At 43.5% G+C, this 21,959-nt stretch overlaps 1 protein-coding gene across 2 annotated transcripts in view; it reads left to right on the top strand.

The window, feature by feature from the left end:
- The first annotated feature begins 4,499 nt into the window (after positions 1–4,499).
- Positions 4,500–21,959, top strand: part of LOC110492274 (semaphorin-3F) — a 48,293-nt gene continuing 30,833 nt past the window's right edge. For both annotated transcript variants that reach the window (XM_021566454.2, XM_021566456.2), the window contains exon 1: positions 4,500–4,979. The gene's annotated coding sequence lies outside the window, so the exon portion shown is untranslated. The remainder of the gene's footprint in view (positions 4,980–21,959) is intronic.

The raw sequence follows: 21,959 nt of genomic DNA, 5'->3' as shown, positions 1-21,959 counted from the left end.
CTGTTTGGATAATGTGGTTCTGTTATACTTCTGTCACAGCTCAGAAGCATACTGCATGACCTGGTGGCTGCAGTTTTGACAGTTGTAGTCCTTTCCCAACTCTGTGTTTTGCTGTTGGGGATTATGGGTTCAAAGATCATGCTTAATCCCCAACGAGTTAGTCTGAATATCAAAGCCCTCCAAGCCAAGCCCATCCTATGGGGGACACATTGAAACCCAATCTTCAAACTAAATGCTTCAAGATGGTTCAAGACAGTTTTTTCCTGTTTTTCCAGGAAACTACAAACTATAAAGGGATTCATGTGTGATATGAATTCCTATAATGATTGCAAAATACATATTCAGGATTTAGTTCAGAGGAATGACATTGTCTGTGTTTTCCTCTGTTATGGTGCAGCTCCCACTGTCTTTGAGAGAGAAGATGCTGTATCTGAACAGAGAAAATGAACAGAGAGATGGTTTCCATTTCACTGGATGGGGTTATCCCACCGGAGGGCCTGACAAGCTCCTGATGCTGTCTGACAGCCCAGGACTTTCCACCACTTTGATGCCATGACATTTGAATGGAGCAGCCTGGGGGGAGACGGATGATAACTTGCATGAGTTCACCCATTTCTCTGTCTCCTGCTGGCGGGCTGTATAAAATATAATTGCTCAGAGCATGATTAAAGTCCCTCAGCAAAGTGTGAACACATTAAACACACCCGTTGAACACACTTAGCAGTCAAAAGAGAGGTGCAACACTCTTGTGACTTTGAAGCATATCTCATAGAAAATAAAAAATAACTGTGCTGTGCTTGACAACAGTGAACAAAGAGGGACAGTTTGTCCTACATTGAAGATTTATCCCTTGGGTGGATTTACATGTCCACCGTTGGTTCTGAGCTAGCACTGGAATTGTCCCATTTTGGCACTAAACATGCTTTTGTAAACAGCAATACTACTGCCTGTGATTTCACACAGCAGAACTACACATAGTCACACATCCACAGTCATTGACTCACAAATACATATGCACACAAATACAGAAAGACAGACAACCCTCTCCCCCACAAACGCATATTCTAGTAGAGAGCAGAATGGTGCGTAGTTGGGTAATTAGCCCCATCTCCTTTGATATGACAGAGTTATGTACACCAGAAGAATGGCTTGATCTAACCTTCCTACCCCCCCCCCCCCCCCCCCCCCCCCCCCCCCCCCCCACACACACACACACACCACCACCATTCCTCTAGGGTGATAGATTGTTTACGTTCAAAGAAACCACAGTGGTGTCTTTTGAGTTGGCTAGATGAAGTCCATTGTGGTAAGATGAACAGCTACAGATTACCTTCATCCATGTCTAAATGTAATTGACGTTTTCTCCCAAAAAGGAACTTTGAATTATATCCATGCACAACAAGATTTTCCCAAGACGTTTTTTAAAGCCTATTGAATTGTTGTAGCTGCTTTGAAAAATGTCCCATCCCTGATAGCCTACTGAGATGTCAGTGAACATGATATAGACCATTACAGTAATCCAGATGAATTTGGGCTTCTCTGTCTCATTACTTTTCAAGAGTTATCTTGGAGAATGATCTGTGCCAAATGAAAAGAGCATACATCATTAATGAGTTAAAGCATTTCCAGAATCTTATTTTTTTCTGCAGTTTCCTGCACTAATGTACTGTAAGGAGTGAAAGATTTATTGTTTCATTGGACAGATATCCCAGACTCTCCATTCCATCTCTGCAGCCAGAGTACTATCATGAGTATGCTTTAGAGCAGCTGCGAACAGTAGGACTCTGTTATGGCGATTCTACTGAAGAAAAATGTATTGTGTAGTATTTTGTTCTCAACAATTAAAGGGATCCTGTTGGGAGCACATTTCTGAAAACAGCTTGGAGTCCCAGCCCAGTGGGGGCATGGCTAATTTATGCAGAACATTATAGTTAGAGCCAATTAGGATTTGTGTCACGTAAAACACAGCTTGTCTCTGTTGTTTTATTTCATAAAATGTTTTTACATAATTAATGCTTCCATGTAGGACACCTGTTTGTCACAAAATACTGTTTTTCTGGCCACATTGGAACATTAGCTAACAGCTATGGATATACATGTAGCTTTTCCTTGAGGTAGTGTTTACACCATATCCTGGGATTAAATGTGAATTTAGAATGCATGTTGGCATACTGAACATGAATCTCCTTTCACAACACTGGTTATTCAAACTCAGAGAATTTAAGGTCTGTGGAGGACAACAACAACAGTGTATGTCATGTCCACAATACATAGAACAGGAGATACTTGAGTGTTTTGTCCAAAGCACATAGAGGTTTGGTTCAAAAACAGATGGGGATAATTTCAGTATGTAGTCAGCAAGTTATGATGGGGATGAGTTTGTGAGAGAACACCCACACAGTTGGGATGTCAACTCTGTGTTTCCTGTTCTACATCTCGTAAGGGATATTGTTCATTTCCAGCTCAGGAAACTCTGTCACACACACCCTGAATGTCAGTTACACTAGAGTCAACCAACCCAAGGTACTAGATTCACTCTAGCCAATTAATCACTTATATGATGACTTTAGGAATTCATTAATTTGATCAATTTACAATATTTTACAAATCATTTGCATTTGTTTATTTCTATTATCTACAGTATGAGTTCTTTTTAGATTATAATATTTCCAGGAACATCAGGTCTGCTAGTTTTATGCGTAATTATTCATTACGGGATTTTTCTGCAGCTTCTGTTTTTCACCCAAAGGACAACCAGGGCTAAACTGGTTTATAATTCATGATAATATATCATCTTAAAACACTAAATCTTAACATCTTAACAAAACACAATAACGTGATATATCAGCAGCGTGTAGATTACTAAAGGGGGAGAGTATAGCTGTCATTACATTCAACTAAAGTAAAATTCTCCATCGTTCTCTGTCATCCCAAAATGAATAAAAGCAGGTGGTAGCCACAAATAATACATTTCCCTTTGGGCTAGTTGACATAAGGATCACACAAAGTCACAGCCCCATCATCAGTCACTGTAGCTTTTGTTCTATGAAACGTCAGGATGATCTCCCCTAAGATGTGGCTATACTTATGTTCCTACACTTTCAGGGGTACACTGACTCAGAACAAAATGCATTAAGATTTTGTTAAATTACTGTTTGCTGGAAAACTTTAAAACAAGTGTAAATAGTTAAGCCAGTACTAGTACATAGTAAGTGGTGTTCACTACCGATTCGGAACTGTATCCTGTAATGGACAAGTCACTTCCTCAAAAAGGAAAGCTTAGTTCCCAGTGCATAATACTTCCTGTAGTGTGTGGAGCGGAACTGTAGTGTGTGGAGCGGATATGGAAGGCTGTGGAGTAGTCCCTCAGTGCCTAGGTGGACCAAGAAATGACACCCTTGGTCACAATGATGATGAATCCTCAATCCCTTTTGGAAAACTTTTTTTTTAAAGGGTTCCAAAAGGGTTCCTCAACTGTGGAAAGGGTTCTACAAGGAACCCAAAAGGGTTCTACCTGGAACCAAAAGGGTTCTACCTAGTACCAAGAAGGGTTCTACAAAGGGTTCACCTATGGGGACAGCCAAAGAAACCTTTTAAGTTCTAGATAGCACCTTTTTTAAAATCTAAGTGTAGTAGATAAACACAGATGACATCAAGGCACCCCCCATTTGTCATTGCCTTTCAGTTATTCACTAAGGAAGATGTTTCACAAAGATCTTGCTTCGTAGTGTTTAAGGTTAGCTATTTTGCACAATGAGCAATGGAGACTGCTGATTTGTTTTGGGAATAGACGAATGGCTTTGCAGTGTGTGAATGCCCGTCTTATCCCCCCCTCATGGTTGCCCTGTCTCACCTCTCCCGTTTTATCGAGACTCCAGCGGAGCAAAGTGTTTCTGGTTGCATGCCACCAAGCTGGACCGCCATGCAGGAATCTCTGGAATTCCCAGACACTGGCTTTTTCCCAGTGCCCTAAAGTGCCAAATGAACAATGACAGCAGCAACATCTTTCTTGAATTGCACAGCATGAACTCAGGGGCCTCTCTCATTCCTCCCTTTCTCCCTCATTGTCAAATCCATCTAAACTCCTTAAGAAGGGACAACAGACTCCATGTTGATGAGAGGCCCTGTGAATTACTTAGGAGTGTTTGCTAAACATATATGCTTTAAAAAAATAGGTAACTGGTAGGCTACCTATTTCAATTGTTTGTTAGGCCTATTAACATTACAATTATCATGTACATCATGTGGTCAATTAAAAAGTATGCTTATTACTATAAGGCAGTAATTCACATTTAGATGTATCTGGATTAAGTTGTCTTTTCTGATTACCCATCTTGTACAGATTTGATAAAACATTTTTTCAATATAGTTTAGTTTTGAAATGCAAATAAAAACAGGACAGAAAGAGCGTCTCACGTTGGTCTTGCTAGAGGGGAAAAAAATGGCCAGTTCTACAGTTTCACTCTGACTGGCACTGAGGTAGTTAATTAACTGTGACACGGTTGGCTAGAGAGGTAGCAAGAATGGAACAAGCGGCTTGAACACTGGAGCTCAGAGAGCTGTTGAGGAAGAACAAACGCATAGAGCCTAACACCTGCCAGACTATTTTACTATTTTAAGTGTTAATATTTCCTGAATTTGTCTATGCCTGGATTTGTCATTCCGGAGTTTTCAGGGGACGATGACTTAAATGAAAACGTGAGAGATTTCTAAAGCATCACGTAATTTCCATGCATGTAATTTGAGGAAAAGTGCTCTCTGCATGAAGCAAACTTTTTGACAACTTGCGAAACCTTACCAAGCAGTGGGTCTACGTGAAGCAGTATTACACGTTTACATTGCCTACGGTGATACACATTTTCTACTATTAGTTTGGAGGCAGATTTCAAACGTTATCATTTTCGGTAGGCTAAACAACGCCACAGAATGTGACATCTACTGTCTCGCGACGACGCCGACTGAGCATACCTGCATTGCAAGTGAGTTTGTTATTCATTTCTGTTTAGAGCACCTTTTGTCACGGGTAAAGTCCCATTCTTGTCTGCAAAACTAGGCTAGTTACTTTTCTTTCAACCCCATTGTAGTCCATATTGGCCTTTGACATCTTCAGTCGCAGTTAGAGCATAAGTTACGCTATACTTATAAAGCTTATGTATAACTCATCAAATATTCATACATCAGAAATAATTTGTAAGTCATACAATAGAAATGTTGTTATAAAGAAGGTGTAAACCTACGTGTACTGCTTTGACAAATGTGGCAAAACCCTTACCATCCTTATAGCATGTATATGCCGCTTATGAATGACATGAAGCGTCTATAAAACCACTATAGAAAGGTTATAAAGGCTTTCAAAGATGGGGTTCAACCTTAGGTTTTGCCCCATCAGCCTCCCTCAACATGATCAAATTATGGCAAATGATACCACATGCTCTGACATTTCCTCAGCCCCCACATTTTCAAATATGCCAACTTTCCTGATGATGGGGCATTTATTATGTTCTCTATCATCTCATTTTAGCTTCACTGATCTGACTGATAATTCTGGTAGTAAACTAGGCTATGAATTCACTCCCCACATGGCAGGCACACATCCACCTGAGTGATGTTATTTTCATTTAACAAACTCATGAGCAAACTTTTTGAGGACCAGAGATGAGGTTTCAAAATGCACATTATATGTTCCCCTCTTAGTGGGCCTATGTATAATTCATACTCTGCCTCCCTGGCAGAAGTGCTTATGAATAATGCATTTTAAGTTAAAAGCGCAACACTTTTTTGTGACATAGGCTATCTGCCCATACTCAAATAATGTCAGAACATATTATTATCCTCTTAGCTAGACTATTATTAGTATAGGGCCCCGTCTGATAGTGTTGTTTATGTTGTGTTTAATCTAAGAGATAAATAGGGGCTTTGTTCAGTGTTGGCCTACTAGTTCTTCACAAGTCGTGTGGTCCTGTGACCTGTGGTCATGCTGCAAATTGTTCCCTACCTACACACTATCCCCTATGACACTGGTAAGTCTACACCAGTACCTATAGGAACAAATGACAAAAAGCTGAAAAAAACCCAGCAGGGACACTGTAATTTCTGACAAGGAAATAAAGAAATACAAACATCTATATGAATTTTCAGCAATAACAAAAAATCCGCTACATTTTCTAAACTGCTCCTTCTATTTTAGTGTGTCAAACAGTGTTCTAGCTTTGTGCTAGGTGTGAGGGCCTCGTCAAATACACGAGGAAAAACATGAAAAAGCTCTCAGTGGTTTTCGCCCTCTACAGCCACGGTTGGACATCTGTCATTTTAGTGAAATCATGGAATGGTTTTGCATTTTAAATGTGTAGCGGAAAAGGGGAGTAAATAAAGTAATGATAGCTTTAATGGCTCACCCGTGCAATCCATGGAATATGTATCTGAATGGTTACATTTCAGATTATGGCCCTTAAATATTTACTTTGTAGCTACCGCTACAAACATACCATTAATGACATGGTAACCATATTAACACCGTGCACTTTCATATTGCCATGGTTGTTTCACAAATACATTTTCCTCTCATATTCGACATCTGACAATGCAGCAAATGTTAATGTCTCGTTTTAGTAGTATTAGTCAGACATTAGCTTCAAATGCAGCGATAGATCGCTCCTATCAATTCTGAATGTCTATGAGACCTCGTTATGTTGTCTTGACAGGTGCTTTAACACTGCACATGTCATAATGCTGGCAGTTGTTAGTTTTTGCCCCTATTTGTGGAATTAACTTGACATTTTTATCACATTGTCGCTTCAAAATTGAATCATTGTGTAAATGAATCAGTGTGAATATTCCATTCTATTTCTCAACATCCCGTGTACCAGTTGGATTCTGCATTATTCGTGCATTTTCTTTGCCCCCAGAAAGTTGTAAATATGCTAAGGTTAGGTAACTGCTTGAAAGTCAGGTTTGAAAGTTTGAAAACATGAAAGAAATCATATGTTAGGTGTATTGGAATATAGAATGAATTATGGAATTGAGTTTGAAGTGAAAAGATTATCGGAGTGCAAAGGGGTATTAAATAAATTGAGTGTAGGATTACGAAATGTCTCTCTGCAGCTTTTAAAATGCATTATTTTCAGAACCAGAATTGAAAATAATCCATCTCTGTATGGTCATTAATGTCTCTTGTTAATATGCACTTCTATGAACGTTTTCCTCTTATCTGAACAGCAAACTTTTACTTTTGTTTAGCATGTCTCTCTGTATAGTCTATACTCCAATCTCTCATGTTGAGCCTTGCTTGACTCAAAGCCATTCTGTTTCCTAAAACTTTATCTCCTCTTCTGTTTGAAATAGAAACAGGCTATGTGTAGGTTCTCATACTCCAGTGTAGGTTCATTTTAATTAGCAAAACCTCCTATCCAACTTTGACTTATCGTTGAGTCCTGGCACAGTCGCCTGGCAATGGTTGGTTGAGACATTGTGAGCGACAATTTTCATTGCTACTATGTTTATGGCCAGCTCCTAAGTCATGTTTGTCCAACTGCAAAATATCTCTATTTTTATTTGACAGTTTGACTTTTTACCTTTAACTTTTATCTTAGCTCTTCAAAAGAGATTGCCATAACATCTCCAAGAATCCCCGAGGATGAGAGTGTAAGGAGAAAGAAAAAGAAAAGCAATCTGTCTGACATTTTGCAATAAATAGTAGAAATATATTTTGACGTGTAATTTACTGTCACACCTGATGTATATTTGTGGCATTATGCTTTTAATTATGCTAGGCTACCTGACACCCTGTCAGGTTAGAATGTTGGGCCAGTAACCGACAGGTTGCTAGATCAAATCCCTGAGCTGACAATGTAAAAATCTGTCGTTCTTCCCCTGAACAAGGCAGTTAACCCACTGTTCCCAGGCTGTCATCGTAAATAAGAATTTGTTCTTAACTGACTTGCCTAGTTAAAGAAAGGTAAAATATATATATATATTTTAACATTTCAGTTTAGGGGGAATCTCAGCATTTACAAACTTTATTGCAGGGATAAACAATTGGTAGGTTTACTGGAACATATTTATCCTTACTTTGCAAACCTTGGCAAAATGATTTTTTTCATTTTTGTACTGTATGCAAATAATTTTGTGTTGCGTGTATGAAGGTGCTATACTAAGGAAGTTGTTATTATAGTTAGTAACACTTTACATAAAGTAGAGAGGTATAATGCTGTATTACTTGTTATAACCATGTTTAAGCCTTTATAATGTCTTATTATAAGAAGAACGCGGATGGAATCACCGAATCCATACATTAAAACAGAATTCAACACTAATCAAAAATGTATTGAACTTAGTAGGAACAAACTAAATGTATTGAAAATGTGTTAATTTGGCCAAGTTTATCATAAAGCATGAACAGAATGCATCAGTGATTCGTATTTCCTGCAACTTTCTGTAAGAGGCAACGATAATTCCCTCTCTATGTGCATGTGCGGTGGGTGAGAGTCTACCCCTTTGTGCAGCCGTTAGCGATGATGCTAATGAAAGTCTTCTGGTAGATGGAAAGGCTTTCTCAAAAACCTTCTAAATTAAATGTTAACTACAAAGTAGCCTATGCTAACATGGCAGAATGATATCATGATTATCCAGTGGATATTTGTTTTGAAAACTCTACCTTCACATGTGTGCTACAAAAACACAGCTAAACAACAGCCTCTTGCTAGGTGCACACTGGAATTAAAGGGAAACTACACCCAAAAATCAACATTTAAATGTTTTTCTCCCAGACCTCAAAAGTGGTCTCCTGGTGTAGTTTAAGCATTGTTGTCGACTTAGAAGGTGTAATTTTGAGAGCGAAAACCTGAAGGAAAAAAGGGGAAAATGGGAACCTGGAAAAACTAAACGGTGAAACTGGAACACAGGGAAAACAAAATGGAATCAAACAAAAAATAAAACTGATTTTACAAGGCCCTATACATGTATAAGGCTTATAATATGCCTCTCTATGTAGCAGATTTGCAACTAAGTACATTAATGGAAGGTAGACTCAATGATATGACATAGATGCAGAAAGTAAACAGCATAGGCTCAACTTCTCAGCTGTTTTGGTACCCTGGCTACCACACTGTGAACAGCGTGAAGTGAACCCGTGCACATGCACAGATACTGTGCGTGACTGTGAGAGAGAAGTCTTGCATCTCACTCATCTCAATATCTGTGGTGCTGCTCGTGGCAAAGTCACTTCACTGAGTCTACCTTTAAATGTTCCATCTTGACGTTTGATGTAGGGTAACAACTGGAGGTGATCCACAGTGCATCAGAAGCCAACCACAAAGCTGGTGTCATGTAGATATATGTTCAGATAGGGAACTGGCTATGGTTCGTCATCACTTTCCCTGACACTCTCCTTGTCATCAAGGATTTGGGGCGTTCAAGCAGTTGCCAGGCTCCAACTCACCACAAATACAACCGGTCTCTTGAGACGGTTGTCATGACAGCCTCAGTGAGTTTTGCTGGGGTCAAATGAGGGCCAGCCTGGGCCCTAGAGGTTAAGAGGAGGGGGAAGGGGGGAAGAGAGTGATTGTTAGGTATACCAGTGAGTGTGGCAGACTTAAAATACATAGGCCCGCTACTGTTGGTGCCGTATTTCATTTTATGAGCAGGTGAAATCATTTCTCAAATGTTTTTGTTGTTTTTGTCCTGGGGTTTCTTTTCCCCCCCAATTATTTTGTGACTAAACACAATACCCTAGATGTACTAGGCTGTATGATACAGGAAGAGAATTGCAGAACCTGGCACATCTGGCAAATGTTTAACAACCATACCTGGTGCAAAAAGACTCCTTTATTATTAATACACTATTCACAGTAGTCTTAATTCACATTCTTTTCAAACCCGTACAAAGACAATGTGGCACTTAATGAAAAAGACAAGGAGCTCTCAGGTGAGCAAGGGGCAGAGTTCTCTTTTATTATCAGTCAGCCCAGTGACAGTCAGAGATAGTATCAGACTGATTATATACCATTTATACCATATAAATATTGTATACCGCCAGCCACACAGCACTTGTGCCTGTCACCAGGACTTCAAAAGCAGAAGCACCTGACTTGACTTTAGAATGTTATCCCCCTCCCTCTCCCCTCCCTACCATCCTTCCTAAATCTGGTGCCACTTTTACAGGGAAAGGCACAATACAGGGGGCGTCAATGACAGCAGGCAAGGGGAGCTAATCCATGCAGCTGTCAGCCCGCGGGGTATTAAGCCTCCATTCTGAAGATTCTTGGCGACCTGCCAGAGGTAGAGACAGTCTTTTTCAGACAGGCATGGAGTATAGGCATGGAGGGCCTGGTGCTAGGCCTCTGTATCCACTGTACTCGAACTGAAGTAAATTCTTGGAACCCAATGGACCATTCTTCAAGCCTTTTACCGAGTGAAGATGTAGCCAGCGACTGTGTAAATCTAGAGAGACATTCATCATGTCTGGTGTCGCTGGGCCTCACTTTGATTGTTCACTGGTCTCAAGCTCTAGACTCAAGCTCTTGTGGACTTGGATACTATGTACTGTTGTTTTAGAGTTCAGTGTTACATTTTCTATGTTCTGATTTTAGTGAAGAATGTTCTATTAAACATAGAATTCTGGATGCGCAGTGCAGCCTTGACTGTAATGTGTGTGAAATCTATATCTAAACACGGCAACCTTTCTGAAGGTCTGTTAAGCCAGGATTTGGGTCTGGCAAAAACAAACAAGCATTGAAAAAATAAAACAAATAAAATTATGTTCTGTCATAAGCCAATCCAATGCTGGAAAACAGCTGTAGGGTATAAATAGTAGGGCAAGAAGTTTTAGTAATTGCAAAGGAATCCAGTGTTTATTGTGTAAATCAAAAGAGTAAGCCCATTTGAAACAGGTGTTGGAATGTGACAGGAGGGTGTCCATAGATCGCCCTCTATTTTTTTGCAAAATAGCTCTCTAATGCTCCCTCGCTCATTTTGTACCATTACAGCACATATGACCTCCACTTTGAGGGAATGAGTACTGGGGGGCTGGATTACCAACAGAGACAGGAAAGGGAGGAACGATGGACTGCATAAATGTGGGGTGACGCAAATGCTCCCCTTTTGTGCTATCACATAAGGGGGAGGGCAGGGGGCATCCATGCGTTGTCCCCTTGCCCTCACTTTCCTTCTAGATTCAGGGAAACAGCAATGTTTGCCAACATTGTTTGAGACTATCTTTGGAGCTCTTTCGATTTTTAGTTGACGCAAACAAAAGCAAATGCAAATGTATCTTCTAAATGTCTTTTTTGTTGTTGCTGCCAGTAGTCTTGTAGCCAGACACCGTAATCTTGTGGATATCATTGTGGGCTTAGGCACAGTGGAACAAGTATATGCTAGCTAACACATATAGCTCTGGTTCCACCTGAATGACAGGTAACATTTCAAGGACTATGACTTAGCTAGCTAGCTAGTATGTTCAGTCATCGTTTTTCTAATGTAGCATTTCTGAAACACTTCAATTGTGTTGGCGCCAGCAGCTACCAAGCTTTTTTTCATTCCTTAAATTCACTGAGTTTGCCAAGTGTGACACTTTCCTTGTGAAATAGCCTAGAAATTAAGGCTGTGCTGCCAGTCACACTTTGAAGGAAACTGGATCCTTTCAAATGTTTGTAGTTATTTCTTCTTGAAAAGTAACACATTAGTTTCAAATTGAAGTTCAGTCAGTTCGTCTCTCACTACTTGTCCTGAGTCTTGTGCTTGCTGACAGGCCTATTGTGGAGCTACAGGAGACATGGTCATGGAAGTGCAGTACTTCAAAGAGGAGCAGATAAGACAGCGGGAGCTTAACAGCCTTTGAAGGGAGGTGCTGAATCCAGTATTTAGGCGCGCAGGAGCTTAACGGTCAACTCCAAAGTTCACCACTTGGCCTGGATTACACATTGGACCCTGGACCTGTGTGGAGGGAGCCTGGTTACAGCTGCTACTGGAGAGGAGCCACAACACACCCACTGTAGGACCCTCCGGACAGACCATAGGATAGCAGCACTTTCCTCTCCTCAAACACACTATTGGGTTCTAGAACACTGGGCTCTTGATTTAGGCAATGAAGTCATAACACATGGAGCCAAAAGTGACAAAAGAGACATCAGATTAACAGGAGACACTCCCTACAAACATGTATGGGAGTGTCTCCTGTATGCTTTGGATGCATGGTGTCATGGTTCACCAAACAGACTGTTCTTGTGACGCGTCAGAAATAGGAATCATGATTGATTAAAAGTCTCAGGACTACGGCACAGGTGCATCCGCAAGTGGAGTGGAGGCATTGACAGTCTGTGAATTAAATATTTCTGCTGTGAGTCGGAGGCCCTCTGACTGGCCAAGCATTTGTCCCCTGAGCGAGGATGAAACATGCTGTACCCTCCACAGAATTAAATAGGTGTTGACACGTGCTGATACTGAAACAGACCAAGAGAGAACAGGCAGGGAGGCACAGGTCAGTCACTCCACACAGTAATGTTGTACGGTTCCTGACAGGTGATACAGCATTGTATTAGAAAAAGTTTCACAGGGGTATTTGTTTGACTTTCATTATCGTATGATCTATATGGCATGTGCTGGTGCCATTCCAGAGATAGATAGAGAACGAGACAGACAGAAAGACAGTGAGAGAAACCCACCTGGTGTTGGGGAGATGGCGCTAACAGCAAGGGTTGGGCCTAAGTAAATAATGATTAGGTTTTCGGCAGACGATGTGGAAACATGACCCCCATTGACCCATGCTGGCGGTCTCCGTCCCTCCTGGGGCCGCCCTCCAAGCCTGTCGCAGCTTTCTTTCCAAGAGGCCGTGCTAATGAGCTCTCACGTTGACAGCCCTGTCCCCGATCGGCGCGTGTGGAGAGGTGCTGCATGGGGACGACCACTCGGACCAACATCAGGGACTAATTGTTGGCCAAGCTAGCGGGCCCAGTCATAGAGATAAAACACTCGTTTTGTATGGCTAGTTTTATCTCTATGGTCCCTGTACTGTTGGAGATGCAGTATGCATGGTGATATACACAAGCCTCTCGTGGGCACCTCTTTCCTTTTCCCCTGTGACCATGTGCCCTAGAAAACCATATGCAATCTGTCACTTCAACCAGCTCCTAATCTGCACTTCAAATCTGCAGGAAGGATTCAAACAGCCTTATGACCCACACATTTTATGCCTTTATATTTTTCCGTCCATATCCACAGCTTTCCAGACAGGAAAGTGCCTTTAGGAAAAAATAACCTCCATAAACCTGTCGGTTATACGAAACAAATAAAACCAAGATCAGGAGGATTACTATGAATGTTGGCTCTTGGAAAAGTATCACCACCCTTTATGGACACTAAATCCTCAAAGTCCTGGGTAAACTTCTGCCCTCTTTAGTCTTCGTTTGTATACTAGTGCATTCTGCGTCAAATTATAGTTTGTATACTTAGTGCATTCTGGGTAAAATTACAGTTTGTATACTTAGTGGATTCTGGGTCAAATTACAGTTGCCCAGATGCAGAATGATGAGAGTATGCACAATCAGGGAGCAGGCTGCAAATTATAAACTCAAGTACAGTACTCTATTTGTCATGTTGTGTCTTGTCTCTGTCCTTTCCCTTCACCCTGTCTCCCTCTGCTGGTCGTTGTTATGTTACCTTTTCTCCCCCGCTTTCCCCCAGCTGTCCCTTGTCTCCTCTAACTACCCGTTCCCCACCTGTTCCCTGTTTCCCTCTGATTAGGTCCCTATATCTCTCTCTGTTTCTGCTCCTGTCCTTGTCGGATTCTTGTTTGTTTGTGTTTCATGCCTGAGCCAGACTATCGTCATGTTTGCTGTAACCTTGTCCTGTCCTGTCGGAATCTGCCGGTCTATCTGAGCCTACCTATGTTTGGTTATTAAAGAAGCTCTGTTTAAGTTAGTTCGCTTTTGGGTCCTCATTCACTCACCATAACAGAAGAATCCGACCAAGAATGGACCCAGCGACTTCGGATCCTCTCCACTCAGCCGTCGGAATCCAGGGAGCGATGCTAGGCAGACACGAGCAGGAAGTGTCTGCTGCTCGACATGCCGTTGAGACCCTGGCCACCCAAGTCTCCAACCTCACAGAACAGGTTCACCATCTCCGCCTCGATCCACCGGCCACTTCCAGGGCTTTCGAATCTCCGGAGCCCAGAATCAATAACCCGCCGTGTTACTCTGGGGAGCCCACTGAATGCCGCTCGTTCCTCACCCAGTGTGATATTGTGTTTTCTCTCCAGCCCAACACTTACTCCAGGAGCACTGCTCGTGTCGCCTACGTCATATCTCTCCTTATTGGACGGGCTCGTGAGTGGGGCACGGCAATCTGGGAGGCAAGGGCTGAGTGTACTAACCAGTATCAGGACTTTAAGGAGGAGATGATACGGGTTTTTGATCGATCTGTTTTTGGGGAGGAGGCTTCCAGGGCCCTGTCTTCCCTATGTCAAGGTAATCGATCCATAACAGACTACTCTATTGAGTTTCGCACTCTTGCTGCCTCCAGTGGCTGGAACGAGCCGGCTTTGCTCGCTCGTTTTCTGGAGGGTCTCCGCGCAGAGGTAAAGGATGAGATTCTCTCCCGGGAGGTCCCTTCCAGCGTGGATTCCCTGATTGAACTCGCTATTCGCATTGAGCGACGGGTTGATCTGCGTCACCGAGCTCGTGGAAAGGAGCTCGCGTTCTCCGTTGCCCCCCTCTCCGCATCACTACCATCTTCCTCTGCCGGCTCGGGAGCTGAGCCTATGCAGCTGGGAGGTATCCGCATCTCGACTAAGGAGAGGGAACGGAGAATCACCAACCGCCTCTGTCTCTATTGCGGTTCTGCTGGTCATTTTGTCACTTCATGTCCAGTAAAAGCCAGAGCTCATCAGTAAGCGGAGGGCTACTGGTGAGCGCTACTACTCCTGTCTCTCCTTCAAGATCCTGCACTACCTTGTCGGTCCATCTACGCTGGACCGGTTCGTCAGCTTCCTGCAGTGCCTTAATAGACTCTGGGGCGGAGGGCTGTTTTATGGACGAGACCTGGGCTCGGGAACATGACATTCCTCTCAGACAGTTAAGGGAGTCCACGGCCTTGTTCGCCCTGGATGGTAGTCCTCTCCCCAGGATTCAGCGTGAGACGCTACCTTTAACCCTCACTGTTTCTGGTAATCATAGCGAAACCATTTCTTTTTTGATTTTTCGTTCACCTTTTACACCTGTTGTTTTGGGCCATCCCTGGCTAGTTTGTCATAATCCTTCCATTAATTGGTCTAGTAATTCTATCCTCTCCTGGAACGTCTCTTGTCATGTGAAATGTTTAATGTCTGCTATCCCTCCTGTTTCCTCTGTCTCTTCTTCACAGGAGGAGCCTGGTGATTTGACAGGGGTGCCGGAGGAATATCACGATCTGCGCACGGTGTTCAGTCGGTCCAGGGCCACCTCTCTTCCTCCACACCGGTCGTATGATTGTAGTATTGATCTCCTTCCGGGAACCACTCCCCCCCGGGGTAGACTATACTCTCTGTCGGCTCCCGAACGTAAGGCTCTCGAGGATTATTTGTCTGTAGCTCTTGACGCCGGTACCATAGTCCCCTCCTCCTCTCCCGCCGGAGCGGGGTTTTTTTTTGTCAAGAAGAAGGACGGGTCTCTGCGCCCCTGCATAGATTATCGAGGGCTGAATGACATAACAGTTAAGAATCGTTATCCGCTTCCTCTTATGTCTTCAGCCTTCGAGATCCTGCAGGGAGCCAGGTTTTTCACTAAGTTGGACCTTCGTAACGCTTACCATCTCGTGCGCATCAGGGAGGGGGACGAGTGGAAGACGGCGTTTAACACTCCGTTAGGGCACTTTGAATACCGGGTTCTTCCTTTCGGCCTCGCTAACGCTCCAGCTGTCTTTCAGGCATTAGTCAATGATGTCCTGAGAGACATGCTGAACATCTTTGTTTTCGTTTACCTTGACGATATCCTGATTTTTTCACCGTCACTCCAGATTCATGTTCAGCACGTTCGACGTGTCCTCCAGCGCCTTTTAGAGAATTGTCTTTTTGTGAAGGCTGAGAAGTGCACTTTTCATGCCTCCTCCGTCACATTTCTCGGTTCTGTTATTTCCGCTGAAGGCATTAAGATGGATCCCGCTAAAGTCCAAGCTGTCATTGATTGGCCCGTCCCTAAGTCACGCGTCGAGCTGCAGCGCTTTCTCGGCTTCGCGAACTTCTATCGTCGTTTCATCCGTAATTTCGGTCAGGTGGCCGCTCCTCTCACAGCCCTTACTTCTGTCAAGACGTGCTTTAAGTGGTCCGTTTCCGCCCAGGGAGCTTTTGATCTCCTCAAGAATCGTTTTACATCCGCTCCTATCCTTGTTACACCTGACGTCTCTAGACAGTTCGTTGTCGAGGTTGACGCGTCAGAGGTGGGCGTGGGAGCCATTCTTTCTCAGCGCTCCCTCTCTGACGACAAGGTCCACCCATGCGCGTATTTTTCTCATCGCCTGTCGCCGTCGGAACGTAACTATGATGTGGGTAACCGCGAACTGCTCGCCATCCGGTTAGCCCTAGGCGAATGGCGACAGTGGTTGGAGGGGGCGACCGTTCCTTTTGTCGTTTGGACTGACCATAGGAACCTTGAGTACATCCGTTCTGCCAAACGACTTAATGCGCGTCAGGCGCGTTGGGCGCTGTTTTTCGCTCGTTTCGAGTTCGTGATTTCTTATCGTCCGGGCTCTAAGAACACCAAGCCTGATGCTTTGTCTCGTCTCTTCAGTTCTTCAGTAGCCTCCACTGACCCCGAGGGGATTCTCCCTGAGGGGCGTGTTGTCGGGTTGACTGTCTGGGGAATTGAGAGGCAGGTAAAACAAGCGCTCACTCACACTCCGTCGCCGCGCGCTTGTCCTAGGAACCTCCTTTTCGTTCCCGTTCCTACTCGTCTGGCCGTTCTTCAGTGGGCTCACTCTGCCAAGTTAGCCGGCCACCCTGGCGTTCGGGGTACGCTTGCTTCCATTCGCCAGCGTTTTTGGTGGCCCACCCGGGAGCATGACACGCGTCGTTTCGTGGCTGCTTGTTCGGTCTGCGCGCAGACTAAGTCCGGTAACTCTCCTCCTGCCGGCCGTCTCAGGCCGCTTCCTATTCCCTCTCGACCGTGGTCTCACATCGCCTTAGATTTTGTCACCGGACTGCCTTCGTCAGCGGGGAAGACTGTTATTCTTACGGTTGTCGATAGGTTCTCTAAGGCGGCCCATTTCATTCCCCTTGCTAAGCTTCCTTCTGCTAAAGAGACGGCACAAATCATCATCGAGAATGTTTTCAGAATTCATGGCCTTCCGTCAGACGTCGTTTCGGACAGAGGTCCGCAATTCACGTCTCAATTTTGGAGGGAGTTTTGCCGTTTGATTGGGGCTTCCGTCAGTCTCTCTTCCGGCTTTCACCCCCAGTCTAACGGTCAAGCAGAACGGGCCAATCAGACTATTGGTCGCATCTTACGCAGTCTTTCTTTTCGCAACCCTGCGTCTTGGTCAGAACAGCTCCCCTGGGCAGAATACGCCCACAACTCGCTTCCTTCGTCTGCGACCGGGCTATCTCCTTTTCAGAGTAGCCTCGGGTACCAGCCTCCGCTGTTCTCATCTCAGTTCGCCGAGTCCAGCGTCCCCTCCGCTCAGGCTTTTGTCCAACGTTGCGAGCGCACCTGGAAGAGGGTCAGGTCTGCACTTTGCCGTTATAGAACGCAGACTGTGAGGGCTGCTAATAAGCGTAGAACTAAGAGTCCTAGATATTGTCGCGGTCAGAGAGTTTGGCTCTCCACTCAGAACCTTCCCCTTAAGACGGCTTCTCGCAAGTTGACCCCGCGGTTCATTGGTCCGTTCCGTATTTCTCGGGTCATTAATCCTGTCGCAGTTCGACTTCTTCTTCCGCGATACCTTCGTCGCGTCCACCCGGTCTTCCATGTCTCCTGTATTAAGCCCGTTCTTCGCGCCCCCGCTCGTCTTCCCCCCCCCCCCCCCCCCATCCTTGTCGAGGGCGCACCCATCTACAGGGTCCGCAGGATTTTGGACATGCGTCCACGGGGCCGTGGTCACCAGTACCTTGTCGATTGGGAAGGGTACGGTCCTGAGGAGAGGAGTTGGGTTCCCTCTCGGGACGTGCTGGACCGTGCGCTGATCGAGGATTTCCTCCGTTGCCGCCAGGTTTCCTCCTCGAGTGCGCCAGGAGGCGCTCGGTGAGTGGGGGGGTACTGTCATGTTGTGTCTTGTCTCTGTCCTTTCCCTTCACCCTGTCTCCCTCTGCTGGTCGTTGTTATGTTACCTTTTCTCCCCCGCTTTCCCCCAGCTGTCCCTTGTCTCCTCTAACTACCCGTTCCCCACCTGTTCCCTGTTTCCCTCTGATTAGGTCCCTATATCTCTCTCTGTTTCTGCTCCTGTCCTTGTCGGATTCTTGTTTGTTTGTGTTTCATGCCTGAGCCAGACTATCGTCATGTTTGCTGTAACCTTGTCCTGTCCTGTCGGAATCTGCCGGTCTATCTGAGCCTACCTATGTTTGGTTATTAAAGAAGCTCTGTTTAAGTTAGTTCGCTTTTGGGTCCTCATTCACTCACCATAACACTATTATCTCTGGTTATACCAAAGTGAAGGCCATTGATTAAAAAGCAAATGCTTGAGACAAATAGAAATCATTTTGATATGACTTATTCAATACATTCATGCCTCAAGGAAAGCCATGTATGTTGGCGAATTCCTGTGCTGTTGCAACATCCATTTACTGTGTAACTGTTAGTGATTAATGGTATCATTATACAGTATGCTAAGATCGAGGATTAGCCCTCAAGTATAGCCTGTCTCTGTTTTTTTTATGGGACAATAATGGTGTGAAAAGTTGTATCAGCTGTCGCAGGTTTTCAGGCCCCAACATGTTTTCTCTAGGGTGCAGCACACAGCTCTTTCTGCACTACTTTAATGACTCTGATTGCATCGTGAGATGTGGACAGACAGTAGTGTGTGAGATAGATGTTGACATGTTTCCAAGAGCCATGGCCACCCTTCTGTCGGCTTAAACCTATGACAGGTTGGATTACGGGATCCAGGATTTTGTTGCAACGCCAACGGTTCACTCAATCAACTAACGTTGAAGAAACATATTTTATTTTTTACTTTTATGAGACGAATAGTTTTGGGACTGAAATGGAGTCTCAGACAAAATAAACATGTTGCTTGAAAAGTCTGTACTAGCTTGTTTAATTTCATTCCTCTTTCATTGAGTTCCATATGAGGGATCCTTTGATGCATTCCTTTGTTTGTCTCGTTCTGTGGATCTGTGCATTCCTTATCGCAATTGTGGTTTGCATTGATAGGACCACCCCTATCTAGACTTCTAATGTGAACTGTTTGTCATTTGGAACTAACTCCAGAATACGGCTGTGAACCCCACATTATTTCCATGGACTTTTCACTAGTCATTGCATTGCCTATGAAGCAACCACATCTGACCACACAGGAGCATCTATGACATCATAAGCAGAGCTAGTGCTCAATTGTCCATTATGATGTTCCCTGTGTCTAGAAATGACTGTTCTTTTGAAAATGTTTCACCCATCTTTGCTCCATGACATACTCCTTCTGCTATCCAGTCACTTGAAGGACTGAATGCCCTTTGCAAGCCACTGCAGGCAATTTTGCTGGTTTCACAGAAACTACATTTATATTGAGGAGAATTTCACTACGCTACAACCCAAAACCGAGGTTTAGCTAGCTTCTCGTTGTTTGTCTTCAAGCTTACACTTGGCAGAGGAATTGAGGCAGTGGAAAGGAACTTGATGGCTTTTTGTTGTTTATCTACTGTGGACACAGGTCCAAAATCATGACTCAAACGTGAAAATCCTACCCTTTTCGTGTAATTTGTTTTGCTCTCCCAACATGTTTTGTGTCCATTCCCTCTCTCACCCCACTCTCTTGCTTTCTCTCTCTCTCTCTTTTTTTAATTTCCTCCTCCCATCCCCCCTGTTATGTGGCATGGATACGCTTGTCCAGTCTAGCACATCTCATTAGATCTATGCACTAGTCCTCAGGTCGAATAGATCAGTTGTAAATCATGCAGAACCAGAAATAGCTAATTGCAAATTGTACAGTAAGAACCATTGTTTCATGAATATGCTTGAATCAGGTTGGACTTTAGAGAGAGTAAACACACTCAAGTACTTAGTACCCTGCTCTTCTTTTCCTCTGAGGATCTAGTAGCAACCATATTTGTTGTGTATTCTTCATAAAGAGTTGTATTTTTCCTACCCTGCGACCATGTATCTGACCATCCAGATCTCCTCTTATCTTCAGCAGTTCAACCTATTTGAGAGTGTGGTCTGTTTGCATTGGCGAGGCCCATTCTTCTGTCTCCAGTCTCCAATATGCAGGTGGAACTTCCTCTTAGACCAAGGCTCTCTCTGGGATGATAATAACATGCTCTCAGTCACCTGTGGCTTGTGATTAGAGGCCAACATGCTATATGCAGACTCAGACTCCTCCACAACACCCTGTCATGCGAGCTCATATGGATGATTTATGTAATGCTTTGATGACATTTCAAAAAGGCCACAATTCTTCGGATATATACTGTATACACTATCGTTCAAAAGTTTGGGGTCACTTAGAAATGCAAATGTTTTGTCCATTAAAATAACATCAAATTGATCAGAAATATAGTGTAAACATGGTTAATGTTGTCAATGACTACTGTAGCTGGAAACAGCAGATTTTTAATGGAATATCTACATAGGCGTACAGAGGCCAACAGTGAAGAGGTGACTCCGAGATGCTGGCCTTCTAGGCAGAGTTGCAAAGAAAAAGCCATATCTCAGACTGGCCAATATAAATAAAATATTAAGATGGGCAAAAGAACACAGACACTGGACAGAGGAACTCTGCCTAGAAGACCAGCATCCTGGAGTCACCTCTTCACTGTTGATGTTGAGACTGGTGTTTTGTGGGTACTATTTAATGAAGCTGCCAGTTGAGGACTTGTGAGGCGTTAGTTTCTCAAACTAGACACTCTAATGTACCTGCCCTCTTTCTCAGTCGTGCACCGTGGCCTCCCACTCCTCTTTCTATTCTGTTTAGAGACAGATTGTGCTGTTCTATGAAGGGAGTAGTACACCGCGTTGTACAAGATCTTTAGTTTCTTGGCAATTTATTGCATGGAATAGCCTTCATTTCTCAGAACAAGAATTGACTGACAATTTCTGGACATTTTGAACCTGTAATTTAACCCACAAATCCTGATGCTCCAGATACTCAACTGGTCTAAAGAAGGCCTGTTTTATTGCTTCTTTAATCAGAACAACAGTTTTCAGCAGTGCTGACATAATTGCAAAAGGGTTTTCTAATGATCAATTAGCCTTTTAAAATGATAAACTTGGATTAGCTAACACAACGTGCCATTGGAACGCAGGGGTGATGGTTGCTGATAATGAGCCTCTGTACGCCTATGTAGATATTCCTTTAAAAATCTGCCGTTTCCAGCTACAATTGTCGTTTACAACATTAACAATGTCTACACTGTATTTCTGATCAATTTGATGTTATTTTAATGGACAAAAAATGATATTTTCTTTAAAAAACAAGGACATTTCTAAGTGACTCCAAACGTTTGAACGGTAGTGTATATTTATTGAATTTTTTACTTGGGAGCCAGATTGACTACACGTTGATGTTATTTGTAGGAATAATAAATATAAAAGACAAATAAAAGGTAGTAAGTAAGTAAATTCGAGTAAAATTAAGATGGTTTTCCATGTTGTGTGTTACTGTAAGACCCAGTTTGTGGATCCAGTTGGATAACATTTTTGCTGCAGTGATAGTCTTGATGTCAATGACAAGTCAGTGACAATGGGTGTTTCTCAATATGCATACAACCATGCAAATTGGAGCACGGAACAGTCGGAGTATGAGTCCAAAATAAAGTATGCGAAACACGGAGGGCAGTTCTCAGA

This window comes from Oncorhynchus mykiss, chromosome 16, assembly GCF_013265735.2.
Source record: "Oncorhynchus mykiss isolate Arlee chromosome 16, USDA_OmykA_1.1, whole genome shotgun sequence".
NCBI classification, from domain to species: domain Eukaryota; kingdom Metazoa; phylum Chordata; class Actinopteri; order Salmoniformes; family Salmonidae; genus Oncorhynchus; species Oncorhynchus mykiss.
This window is presented reverse-complemented; position numbering and strand designations above follow the sequence as displayed.